General features: G+C 36.6%; 1 protein-coding gene across 2 annotated transcripts in view; it reads right to left on the minus strand.

Moving 5' to 3' along the window:
- The window catches only part of LOC149239225 (Peptidase family M48 family protein), a 127,465-nt gene that overhangs the window by 13,082 nt on the left and 99,765 nt on the right, over positions 1–14,618 (minus strand). The gene's annotated exons all lie outside the window — the stretch shown is intronic.

The raw sequence follows: 14,618 nt of genomic DNA on the forward strand, positions 1-14,618 counted from the left end.
TCCGAAGCGCCACGCTTCGGCGGCCCGAAGCGTCGTACGAAGCGCGCTTCGGAGCCGGCGCTTCGGAAATTCCAGGAAGCGCAAAAAAATTTGCGAATCGCGCTTCCGAATTTCCGAAGCGCGCTTCGGAAGGCGCTTCGTACAGCGCTTCCGTACGGGGCGCGCTTCGAAGCTTCGGAGCGAGGGGGGGGGGGCGCTTCGTGCAACACTGGTCCCAACCCCTAGTGGGCAATGAGCTACCCCACCTTAGAAGGGATTATCTACTGTTATATTCCACACATCATGCTCTCATCCCCTGGAGCCCAAGCAATTATGAAGAAAAAGCAATCAAAGGCAAAAGGAATATGAAGGGTGGAAAAAAAAAAGGTCGGGGTAACTCATGTACCACGATTTGCTCTCTCCTATACTCATATACACAAGTGTGGGTTTCCCTCATCATAGCTACCCTTGTACCATGACATGTGGCTTGGAGCCTTCCCCTTATCCCCACTTCGTCCCATCACTATATCACATGCCACCTACCCATTAATGGATGTACCATGGACATGTCACCCTCTTTAAAGTCTGAAACCACCTAATAGGGTCCTTGGTTAACCCCTTTATTGAACTTGGAGGCACTTGTACATGCCAAAGCCCGCTATGGAAGGGCATCCCACAATGAATTGCCCAATTGATTCCATGATTTGTACACTCTTTTATTTGGTTACTCTAATGATTTGTTATATTGGAGGGCAAGAGGACGCATTAGATATTATCCAAGATTGCAAGTGGGTCTCCATTTTGGGGTTTGGCCTCTCTATACGGGGCCCCCCAGAGGGCCACATTAGCACTTGCAGGGTGAGCGTTGAGCGCCATGGGCCTCCACCATACCAGAGAGTACTTCATGGATCCCCAGCACCATTCAAGGATTGCTCGTGTTCCACATTTTGGATGAGGTTGATGCCCCTGGATCACCATGCCCAGCCGGCTCCACACATGTACCACACACTTCACAGATGTTCCAAGGCCCAGATGAGGATGTGTCTCACTGCAGGAGACAAAGGGAGGGCTTATGCTATCATCCTAGCCCTTACAAGTGGTTTACAGGCATTATCGATCCACTTGGAGACTCATGAGGATGTCATTGTGCCCCCACATCCACTTGGGAGCACTACATGTGACTTGCTTGGAAAACAAGGGGCCAGCCCTTGTCCACTATGTTTGGAGTCTTTTAACTCAATTTGGACTCCATTAGGTCTCCGCAATGGCCCAACGACTCATCATATTCATTATTTTTCCCTCTTGAGAGGTTATTCTTTGTATTATTGAGCTATCTTGGTGGGCTTGTCACAATTCATGTCATTATTATGTATTATTTTATTATTTGGGGCTAAATTAGGCCAATTAAGCAAATCGAAGCCCCTTTAGAGTTGTATAAATATGAGAGAGGATCATTCTAACCTCTCATCATCACTTGGATTTGGAATTAGTAGTTACTTGGAGAATTCCTCATTCTCTTTTGGAGGACGAGTTTGGTTTCATGCATGAATTTTGATGTTTGGATACTATTCTCTTAGTCTTGGAGCTTCGTTCTTGTCATGATTTGATGATTGGATATACTCATTGTACATGTAAGTGATTTCTTTTTCATGTTTATTCTTGTATTTATCATATCACATGAATGTTGTTGGGATTTTCGCTATCTAGGTCTGAAATTTATTGCTACTCTATGCGAAATGGTGGAATTTTTTATCTATTGAAGCGTTGCATACATTGCATGTGTCATGTATGAATGGGTGAATGTTCCTAGAAGTTATTTTTACTAAATATACCTTGATAAGTCATCAAACATTGCACATCAAAATATAAAGTCCTAGGGTCGCTGCTCTCATGCCCTAATTGCCATGCAAAGTTGCCTAAAGGCCTCCTTGATTGGGTATAGTCTCTCCAAATCACAAAATCACCTTGACTCCATCTCTCCCAAAGGCAAGGCACTAGTCCAACCACTGGTGATCACTTTTAAAGATTATTTTTCTCGCCTTCCTCTTCTCTTTCTAGGCCTAGCCCTAATAGGTCATCTAGGGCATCAATCGAATTCTTTTCTAGCCATCCAAACACTTCGATTTTTGGTCCACAACAAGGTTTGCTCTAGAGGTCCTCCAAGTTTGAAGAAAATCCGACGGTGGAATCCTGAGATATAGCAAGCCCTAGCTACAAGACCAATTCTTGCCCTAGATTGACTTGGGTTAGCGTCCTCATTGGGATCATTGCATTCAAATATCAAAAGAAAATTAGTCATTTGATCCTATTCCGGTCAAGCCCCTCATTACTTGATCAACTCCATATCCTTGACCTAGTTTTGGGTCCACTTGGCTCTGTGTGGTCCCACAATTTTGTAACTCCAATTCCACAAGGATTACATAGAAGCCTCTTATCCATAAGGATCCTTAGGTCTAGGAAGCCCCTTGTTAAGGCATATCCTCCAAACCTAGGCTTAAGAATCCTCTTAGCCCTTCCTAGAGAGCCCATCACCTTGCTTTTGAAGCAAGAAAACTATCTAATTGAGCCTCTCTTGTGAATAGGCCTTAAGAATCAGTCTCTATCCATTCATAGATCCATCCTTCCTAGTGCTTCCCCATATACCAGGTGTCCTCCTATCGGTGAAAATCCGTAAAGAGCAAGGAGCCTTAGCTAAGTTGACAATGGGCTATCGCTCCATTGCTGCCCCTTGACCTAGTAGTTGCTCTATAGGATCCCCTCCTAGGACCCCTGCTAGTTTGAGCAGTAACAGGCACAAATGCACATTCTTCAAGGGTGCACTTATTATATCTCTTCTAGGGCAATTTCATGCATGGTGAAGGTTTAAATGTGAACACAAAGCACAATTCATGTGTTTTTTTCAATCAAAGTGATCCACAAGGCATAAATACTAAGGGCACACCTGCTAAAGGATTATTTTAGAATTTTCTTGGTCGAAGGGACTCTAGAAAGAGCACTCAAGTATTACACTTAGCATTGGCATACATTTCTAGAAAAGGGCCCTCATAAATAAACTTTTACACATGGAAAACCACTCATTTACTTAGAATTTCACCCTCCTCAAATATATTATTATCTGGAGGTGATTATTTATAGCAAAATGTCTTTATCATGGAAGTTTACACTTGGCATTCATGCACACCCATTGGAAATTCACCTAACCTACTTGACCAAACCTTTTATCATTATTTTGCACATGAAGATAAATAGCATCCAAATTTTTCCTTTGCATGAAGATAAGGGTGGAAGAAGGTGACTTGTAGCACTAGAATCATCTAGAACAGCGCATCTAAGGACTCTTCTATGGGTTGTTGACATAATTCACCCACTTAAGTAGTTGCTATAAAAACGTTCATATTTTTTTCTTGAAGGAGCTCATGAGGAAATAATATTTATTTGAAGATGAGTTAAAGCTCAATCTATATAAGATTTACTCTATCCATTTGTAAGATTAATGGGATTAGTGGAGAACGATTCGTTGAAGCTTGTCTCACCTTTGCAAAGCTATTATGTAATCTTGTCTATTCTTTAATATTTGTTCTAGTGCAATTATAGAACGGTTTGTTATTGCAATTTTGTTCAGGAAAGAGCTATTACAAAACAAGCAATGTAAGCGAAGTATGACTTATGATCTATTTCATTTGTTTTTGAAGTTCTAACTTCTAAGTTAAATTTTATTGTATTGGGGCAAAATGTCATAGGATTTTACTTCATTACCCTAGGTTTAGTTCAAAATTTAAGTTTGTAATATTAAGCTAATTTTTTATTAGATTAGCCTCCCAATATTACTTGCATTGTTTAGATTTCTTAGTTTGATGCTCACCAAACAATCTTCCAAGATGTTTGGGGACTTCAAACAATAAAGATAAGAGGACAAATACTCAACAGCAACTTAGACTCCATAGTCGAATCAAGGTAGGAAGTGGTCTTCCATTTACTCATCACCCCAAGCCCATCTTTTATATCATTTTTTCATCTCAATTGTGGCCAAGTTTTGTTTACTCTCACTCCTACTACACAAAGCTAATCCATAGGGAAAACCTATTTCACTAGGAAACCATTCCCAAGTCTAAATTGTAGGGGAGAGTTGGTGTTATGAAAGTGGCCAACCTCTCAAGTTCCGTAAGGCTACTACCCATCTTTAGGACATTGAGCTAAGGTGTTGGCTTTTGTGACAACATTTTGGGGGCGTTGCTAGGGAAAAATGTTGAAAATTGTAACTAGCTTCGGTCTTCATTATGCGTTTCATACTTGTTGACCACTCTGTGTCAACTACCCTATAGAACTACATTTTTTGCAAAGGGATTCCATCATGTTCGAGCATTCAAATCATTTTGCATTTATCATCATCAATCATCAGTCTCTCACAGTTGTAAACCCATTATGCATGTTTTTAATGTAAATGATCCTAGTAAGACCATGTATGTATGTAACAACCTAGGTAAGCGTTTTATTTTGGCGACGAATTTCATCCTAGGAGGTTTTTCGTCTCACTGATTCAGCAGTGTTTCTAAACACAGATGGTTGGCAAAGTTTTTCCCTCTAGCATCACCCCAGAGCTAGAGTGGAATTTATCATTGAGGTCTTACGTGAGTCTTAGTGTTTTAGTCGAGTCTTTAGTAAAAGTGATTTGGGAATAATTCAAGCTAATTGGCTAAATTATTTTATTACAAATCACTTAGTCTACTAGATCATATTGAGTTGCAGAATTGAGTAATAAATTGAGGGTCTATAATGAACGGGTTTTCTCCCTTTGACGGTTGAAATGTAATTGAGTTGCAGAATTGAGTAATAAATTGAGGGTCTATAATGAACGGGTTTTCTCCCTTTGACGGTTGAAATGTAATTATCTTGTGTAAAAAATATTTGAGCACCATGTCTAAAATATTAGAGGATGGAAAAAGTTATTATTCCCCCCATGTGTCAATTAATAAAATTTCTGGCAAAAATAAATTAAAATCCTAAGCCAGAAATTTAATTAATTAGAGTCAAAATTAAAAGTCTTAGAGAAATTAAATTCTCCAAGTGGAAAATTCGTGGGTCCTTGAAAAATTAATTTTCAGAGGTCCTCCACCAAGGTAATATTGAAAATTTCAAGAAAAATTGGACCCTCGGGCCTTGGTGGTTAAGTCAAAGTAAATTATTTAAAGAAATTAGCATTGAAAATGGATTAAAAGATAAATTCGAAAATTCCTCAAAAATAAAAATTTTCGATGATGGAGATTAAAAGATAATCAAATATTTATCAACGGTCGATATTACTTTAACAGGGATCAAGCCAACTAGCCATTTGGAGAATATATTTCTAAATTAGAGGTCATTTTGCTTCTCAAAAGATAGAAATTTTTTGAGAAAGCTCTTAGTCAACCTCTACTATTGTAATATTTTTATGAAATTAATAGAAAAGACTTTGGGGTTTATTCATGATGGTGTTCCTCTTCTGTCTACTCGTAATATTTTTCTGAATCATGTACCTAAATGCTCTATTGAATTAAGTTTTATAACATTTTTGTTTCATTGGCCATCAGTTGGATTATCTATTTGCCTAGGTATCTTTCATTAGGTATTGGGTTTAGAAAAATGTTCTAACTTGATTGATCTAGTAGGTTTCTCTAGATATTGGGTTTTAACGTGGATCTGGCCCCTTTTGAAACTAAAAATTTAATCTTAAGTGTGCAGAGATCTAATCGAGATTCAGAGTTTGGACATGAGGGGATGTCTTTGGTTGGACCAACCAACTCCCAAATCCAGAGACCCAAGAGCAGATTAAGTTAAATTCCCAAGATCTATCTGACGATTATTTGTTTTGCAAAGATTTTGATCATGGGTCAAAATTAAAATAATTTTTATTTACTCATTTATCCCCAATAATATTGTGCTTATTTGACAGATTTTGCTAAGAAGAGTTTGTTTCTACTGATCTAGGAGCGGAGTTGTACTCATACTCCTCAGATTTAGTAGATTTGTATATTCTTTGTATAAATCTGGTAAATTTTTGTAAATAATTTTCTAACCCTTGTTTGCAGCTGGGGTTTTTGGGGATCTGGGCTTTATTTTTTATTTTTTGTACATATTGGGTTTTGAGTATTTTATTTTTTACTTGTCCAGGTGAAGATCTAAGCCTATTCATGAGAAAGAGTTGGGGTTTGAGATAGATCTAGGCCCTGGAGGAAAAGATCTATTCTCAGATTTATTTGCAATGCTATAGTGAAGGATTATTCAGTAAGAACCTATTCATGTGAAAGAGTTGGGGTTTGAGATAGATCTAGGCCTTGGAGGAAAAGATCTATTCTCAGATTTATTTGCAATGCTATAGTGAAGGATTATTCAGTAAGAAATTGATTCATTTGAAAATCTGAAGTCAGAACTTTTTTTTTTTGAAATTTTGTGAAATTTTTTTATCCCTAGCCCTAGCCGTGGGCTCTTCTGCGTCTGCTATCTAGTTTTCAAGAGGTCCGCAGACTTTATTTGTTCCCTAGGCTGGGCCACAGGACTAAAAGGCCTTTCCAAGCTCTCCACTGCCCTCTTCTCAGCCTGTCGTAAGCCCTTAGGGGCTGTCTCCTCCTAGTCATGGGTTTTCCTCTTCTTCTAGGCCTCCGTTGTCTCTTTTAACCTTAACGCAGTCCCCTTTTCTGGGCTGTGTTGCCCTCAAATTGCCCTACGCTGCAGCCTCTTCTTCCCCAAATCCTCATGCAATCTTCTCGTCTGTCTTATCCTCCCTTGCAGCACTTTTTCTGGGGCCGTAAGGCCTCCCTTGCACACCTAAGCCTCTGCCCTTGTTTGCTGTGGAACTATAGCCACCCATTAGCCCTCATACCTGTGTGTCGTGACCCTTTACCTCTGTGTGGCCTTCTTTTCCTTCCAATCTCTTCAACACAGTCTCTGGAGGCCTTCTTTCATTAACATTAAACAAATTTCAGGGCTATTTATTGTCATATATTATTTCCTGGGTCAGCTACTTGTTTTTGCAGGTGTAGCGTGGAGTTTTGAGGTGATCTGGGCACTTATTTGGAGTTCTGGCACCCAAATCTGTAATGCTTGGTGACCTTCTACACTCAGATCTAAATAAACTATATTGCGCACCCTAATCTATATATTAACATCTAATAATTAGCTTGAAAAACACTCTAATCAACACATAATATTTGCAAGAAAATTTATAAGTCTTTTGGCTTGCTTCGTTTGGTAATTTTATGATTGATTCGATTGTTAGGGACTGATATCCATTTGGTTCAGAGTTCCGATTTGAAATTTGCAGAGGTCTGATTTAATATTTCAGTAAGCCTATCTTTACATCTGGTTCAAATGCATTCAACATAATAGATATTCACCATTAGTTCTCTGTCTCACTGAATTTACTTATTGCTGTCATAATTAATTTCTGAGATATAAGCAGCATAGAGAAATTTAAATTTTCCTTGCCTCATGGTTTATGCGCTATTGTCAGAAGGGTTGTTGGTTTTAACATTGTGTTGGCTTGTTCGTATCTAATGCTCTAGAATCATTTTTGCTGAATAGACATAAGAGCTCATTGACTACAACGCCCCAGTTTTATTTCAAGATTGGCATTTAAGTTTTTAAGGACTCATAGATCTAATATCTAGTAGACTAAAAGCATTTACCAATCCTATTAATTATCATTGACATATTGTTTTGAACAATTGAGTAATTGCTGAAGGAGAAAAAGTACTTTATTGCTTTTCCTTACCATTTGTTCAAAACACCTTGTGGATCATTGCTAATCATAAATCAAACATTTGACATCTAAAGGTTTGGCTTGAGAATTGGTGAATACAATATTGAGAATATTCGTAATGATCTCATTGGCTAAGTAATCAGGTGTTTTAATTGTTCATGGTTTTATGATTCTGGCCATTGAGAGAACTTTTGGTTCATTTGTTAATATCTCACATATTGATGACTGTTCCTAAGAGATTGAGTAAGTTCCATTTTCATTATATCTATTGTTGGCACTTTGGCATTTATTTTCATAATTGGGATTATCTCTTGAATATTGTTAATAAGTACTCTTTGATATAACTTAAGATCACTCATAAACTAGGTACTTGAAACATTAACAATCTCACTTGAAGAACCATTCTCTAATTTCATCTTGCATGTCATCCCAAGCTAGTACTGCAACTTAAAACTTACCTCCAAGCATAAGCTTGGTTGATAGAGAGATAGGAACACCTTTTCATCTTTGTTTGAGAAGTCTAGCCTTTCTAGTATTTAAAACAGTGACCTTGGAGTCGTCATAGCCACAGTGTCTGCAGCATTGGAGGCACTGGGTACATTAGATTTCAAGGGGAGGGATCGTTAATCACACCTTTGTGTGCCTCACCTTGACTTCTCTCTGCCACTTACTGCAAAGTTTAGACTCAATATAGATAAAGATAAAAGGTCATACTTGAATTAGGCATTTAATTAAAATTTACCAAGATCTTTGCATTTCACATAGGTCTTAAGAATTGCATTCCATATAGGATAGTAACGCATTAAACCAATTGTCAATCCAGTACTTGATCTCGATTTTATAAAGCAAGAGTGTTGACTCCATAAGGCACTGGTTTCAAATATATATATCCAATATAATCCTTAAAATCTTGCTAGATTTATCTAAGTACTAGGCCACTCAACTGTGTCTCCTGGACTAGTTCGTTTCCAGCTTGTCCTTCATCATTTCATTTCCATAGGGTCTACCTGCCATAGCCTGTTGTTGGCAGATAGCTAGAACGAAGAGGTTGGGTATTAGGGTGGCATCCCTCAACCTGAGTCGTTGTTGCGGTGCCCATACAATTTGAGCGACAATATTGTTTGGCCTCGTTGCCGAGGATAGATTTTTCTATCCTTGGTCCTCACGACATTTTTTGCATCTTTCATAATTTCCTTCATTTCTCATCTTTTCATTTATATCGCCAATGCCACATTTTTTGGCGGTGTTGTCGCACAGATTGTCTAGGCAGCATGACAACGCTTAGACCAGGGGCTGTCACCCTGATCCCCGATCCCTCCGTTTAAGCCGTCTCCCTGAAGCAGGCAAAGGAGGGTAGACCCTATGGGAAAAAGGAAGACCAACTGGGAACCAGCTAGGTTAGGAGACACAGCAGGGGGAAACAAGCACTTGATCGATTTTAGAAATTAATTAGATTTTTAAATGCTTAAGACTAGTGCCTTATGGAGTTAACCAAGTAATTAATTAGTTGTTGCTACTTATGAAGTAATTTAACAATTGCTTGAAAATATTTACAAAATATCAAACATGTCACGAGCATTATATAATCCAAGCAACGATTAATTTTACCAGATGCGAAATATTCAATGGATGCACCATGCCTTAGCAAATAAATTTCAAAAGATCCAATATTTCAAGAAACCATGAAATTTTAAATGCTAACCAGTTCACAAAATGATTCACCACTTTTCAATAGCTAATCTTTGAATAAACATCTAAGCACATTTAATTATAAAGAAGTGGAACATAGATACCACAAAAGACACCAAAATGAATTTTCTATTTTTAATTAATCTCTTCAAAAAAAAAATAATTTTTATATATTTTCATATTTTTATAAGATTTTAAGTTTAAAGTTAAAATAAAACTAAAATCCTAATCTAATCTAAACTAAGACCCAAAAAAAAAGGAACCTTCTTTCTTTTTTCTTTTTTTTTAACCTTCTATTATTTTTATTTTTTATGAGATTTTTGATTTATGAATGAAAATCTAAACCAAAAATAGATCAAACTCTAAAATTAACTTTCTATGCCTTTTTATATTTTATATTTTTTGATATTTGATGATTTATTATAAAACTAAACTAAACTAAACTAAAGATTAAAGGCTAAGCTAAAAGAAATCAGAAATAAAAATACCTGATCTATGAAAGCTTATAAAACTTAAAACCTAACTAAAAAATATCTAAACTAAAATTTATTAAACTTAAAATGAATAAGCAAATATACACACCCTAGCCTAAAGCTAAAACAGATGCATAAAAGTAAACAATGTACCTATGCTAACCTAAATCTAAACTAACATATGCATATCAAAACAAATCGAATTCACAAGACACAACCTAACATTAGACCAAAAGAAAATCGATGAATTTGTTTGGTGCCAGGTAGGTCGACGGAAGAGGAAGACATTCAACAGCAGCATGGGATTCGATTTGTTTGCAGGTATATGGAACGATGGGGAGATCTGCAGATTTTGATGGGTACGTGCAGGTTAATGGCAGCTGAAGGAAGGAGGCTGGGCAGATGGATGGCAGCGTGGAGGTTGTAGTCAAAAGAAAGAAAGCCGTGGGAAGAGCTAAGGCAACACGCTGCCAATTATGGGAGAAAAATGCCTGAGCGGTGGCTGCTGGAAGAGCTGCGTAAGGAAGACTGGTTCTGGCAGCGTAGAGATGTGCGTAGTCAGCAATAGAACAAGAAGGGGCAGCGTGAGGTTGTAGTGAAGGCAACGGATTGATCGTGCGTATTAGGGAGAGGTTCGATGAGGAAGTGAGTACGCAACAGCTGCTGGAATGAGCTTGGAGCAGCAGATGGAGGACGCAGTTGAATGCTGCGTGGAGAGAGATGGCAGTTTTAAAGGGCGAGTGAAAGCAGAAGGATGGAGCTGCAAAAGTGTGAGAATGGAGCAAGGGAAAGCTGGACGCAGGTAAATTATTTTGCAGGTATGAAGAGCATGCTGAGGGATTTGCGTGGAGCAAAAAACGCAGAAATAACAGTGGATTAAAGTTCTAGCAGCGTGAAGACTGAGGGTTTGTTGCAGGCCCAGGGTAGCACATACCCTAAAAAAAATCGAAAAAAAAATTCCTGCGAAAATGAAACCCCAAACAGCAGACAAATGGCTTGGAAAACCCTCTTAAAATTTACCAGGACTCTTAAAATTTTGAATTAGCCGCTTCAGATTGTCTGATGAAAACCCCGCAAAAATTCCAGATATGAAGTAAATATTGTTGCCAGAACTGAACCTGAGGCTAGTTCTTACCCTCCAGGGCCTAGATATGGCTTCAGATAAAATGTTTTCTTCCGACCTGCAATCTGCAAAAACCGAACACCTAGAAATAAAATGTGCAAGGAAGAAAACTAAAAACCCTAAAACTAGCTAAATAATTACAATATTCACAGTTTAAAGGCTCTAAATAGCCAGATTTGTCAGTATGCCACTGAAATATTTTTTTAAGATTTTGAATTTAATGTGAGGTGCTTCAGAAAACCATTCATGCCTCTGCAACAGAAATTCTAATGATAAGCCCGGGATCAAAACTGGCTGGGCTCTTCAGAAAATGCAATCCGGGAGTTGGTTGGTTCAACCGAGAACTTCCCCGAACGCCTGGTAAACTTCGAAATCTAGATTTTCCTGCACAGCTTATTTCAACCATTAACAAAGAGGGAGAAAACAATACTAAAATCCAAATCTAATAGAGATACCTGCCATTATATTCAGAAATTTAACTACCATTCAAACCCTAGCGACTAAACAAGATACCTGTGTTTAAAATCACTCTTCATAAAGATATTATCAATGGCTGAAATTAAAATCATGCACAGAAATAAAACATCTTACAGCATTTCTAGAAGAGTAACACCAGCAAGATTTTCAACCCCAAAGTCTTTCTTTATTGCACAAAAAATGACTACAAGAGAGCTTTCTTTAGCACACGACTCTAAGATCAAATGATCTGAAATGACCCTTGACACCCTATTTAAAGGAAAAATTTTCCAACGGCTAGATCGAGTGATTCATGTCAAAATGATCTCGATTGTCGATGAAGATCAAAATCCCTTTTAATCTCATCCGTCGAAAATTTTTAAATGCATTTTAATATATTAAAAATCCAAATTTTGCTTTCCTCAATACTTTTGACTTATTATTTTATTATTTTATTTTATTTTTCAAATTTTTTATTTATTTTTTAATTTCTTTTTAAATTTTATTTTATTTTATTTTTTATTTTTTAATTATTATTTTTTATTTTTTTTATTTTATGATTTTTATTTTTTTATTATTATTTTTTTTATTATTTATATCTTTTATTATTTTTATTGGACCCTCGAACTTAGCGTTTGGAAAAATCACCTAGGACCTAGGACTTATTAGGGGATAAAACATTTTTTAACCCTCAAGACACTTTACATCATGAATTTTACAATTTTACATCTCAAGGGGGAAAACCCATTTGACATAGACCCTCATAGACCACCCAGTTCTGCAACACAAATATAATCTAGCAGATCAAGTAATTTGTAATAACCTAACCAAATAGTTAGAATTATCTCCAAATTACTTTTACATAAACTCGACCTAGCACACTATCATTGATTTCATTGATTTCACAATTTGTCCCTGCTTTTCCACTATCATGGATTTGATCTGCAATGGTACAAGTGGATGGCACATTCTGATATGAGGAATTGTCTTGATATCTTTCATCGACAGCTGGACCTTTCATAAGATTACTTTCATTCTGTTGAACAATTTTAGGGGCACAAGGCGAGCTATCTTGATAACCATATCTATCTTTAAAAACATTGACAATGTCTTGTAAAGAAGTGAAAGAATCTTCAGGAAAATTATTAAACCAATTCAAAGCATCACCCTCTAAAGAAAGGACAAATAAATGCATTTTGACATCTTCATGATTATATTGAGGAAGTCTACAATATATGATTATTATACGAGTCAACTTGCTTAAATGCTTTCTAATAGCGACTGAATCACCACCTGAGAACAAAGGTAATTTAGAAATGGCCACTTCCGAAACATCATGGAGAACATCAGTAAAATGACATGGGTTAAACGAATAATCCATGATGAATAACGAGGGACCAAATGGATGATAGAGAGAGATCCTAGTTCAAGAAAATCAAGAGATGAAATAAGTGGAGTCGCCACTTGAACACGAATCTAACTCTAGGATCCAAAAAGCAACAAACAAGCTGATATGAGGGAGGCTTCTTGTCTGGGAAAAATAAATGAAAAGAAATGGAGTTGCCACCCAAACAAGAAACAAACTGAAGAGTAGTTGCTGATATGACGAAAGATAAGGTGATAAAAAGATCAAATGATGCCAAAGAATGTTGGCCGTTTGACAGGCTAATGAATGGCGGAAAAGATGAGATGATGCCAAAAAATGTCGACCTTGCCGGCTCAAATGACAGATGAGAAAGATGAAAGATGATTATCGAATAAACCAAGGGCAAAAAAAAACTCTATCCCCGAAAATGGCGCCAAAAAATGTTGTCGTTGTCGGCTCAAATGAAAAGATTCCAGATGAGAGAGAAGAATGAAGATGAAATGTCGTTGAAACGCCATGGACAGAAAAACTCTATCCCCAACAACGGCGCCAAAAAATGTTGTCGCACAGATTGTCTAGGCAGCACAACAACGCTCAGACCGGGGGCTGTCACCCTGATCCCCGATCCCTTCGTTTAAGCCGTCTCCCTGAAGCAGGCTAAGGGGGGTAGACCCTATGCGAGAAAGGAAGACCAACTGGGAACCAACTAGATTGGGAGACACAGCAGGGGGAAACAAGCACTTGATCAATTTTAGAAATTGATTAGATTTTTAAATGCTTAAGACCAGTGCCTTATGGAGTTAACCAAGTAATTAATTAACTGTTGCTGCTTATGAAGTAATTTAACAATTGCTTGAAAATATTTACAAAATATCAAACATGTCACGAGCATTATATAATCCAAGCAACGATTAATTTTACCAGACGTGAAATATTCAATGGATGCACCATGCCTTAGCAAATAAATTTCAAAAGATCCAATATTTCAAGAAACCACAAAATTTTAAATGCTAACCAGTTCACAAAATGATTCACCACTTTTCAGTAGCTAATCAAGCGCATTTAATTATAAAGAAGTGGAACATAGATACCACAAAACACACCAAAATGAATTTTCTATTTTTAATTAATCTTTTCAAAAAAATTTAATTTTTATATATTTTCATATTTTTATAAGATTTAAGTTTAAAATTAAAATAAAACTAAAATCCTAATTTAATCTAAACTAAGACCCAAAAAAAAAGGAACCTTCTTTCTTTTCTTTTTTTTTAAACCTTTTATTATTTTTATTTTTTATGAGATTTTTGATTTATGAATGAAAATCTAAACCAAAAATAGATCAAACTTTAAAATTAACTTTTTATGCCTTTTTATATTTTATATTTTTTATATTTTTTGATATTTGATGATTTATTATAAAACTAAACTAAACTAAAACTAAAGATTAAAGGCTAAGCTAAAAGAAATCAGAAATAAAAATACCCGATCTATGAAAGCTTATAAAATGTAAAACCTAACTAAAAAATATCTAAACTAAAATTTGTGAAACTTAAAATGAATAAGCAAATATACACACCCTAGCCTAAAGCTAAAACAGATGCATAAAAGTAAACAATGTACCTATGCTAACCTAAATCTAAACTAACATATGCATATCAAAACAAATCAAATTCACAAGACACAACCTAACATTAGACCAAAAGAAAATCAATGAATTTGTTTGGTGCCAGGCAGGTCAACAGAAGAGGAAGACATTCGACGGCAGCATGGGATTCGATTTGTTTGTAGGTATATGGA

The sequence above is a fragment of the Pinus tabuliformis genome, chromosome 8 (genome assembly GCF_031772625.1).
Source record: "Pinus tabuliformis cultivar Carrire ecotype Pingquan chromosome 8, CPIR1, whole genome shotgun sequence".
Taxonomy (NCBI): domain Eukaryota; kingdom Viridiplantae; phylum Streptophyta; class Pinopsida; order Pinales; family Pinaceae; genus Pinus; species Pinus tabuliformis.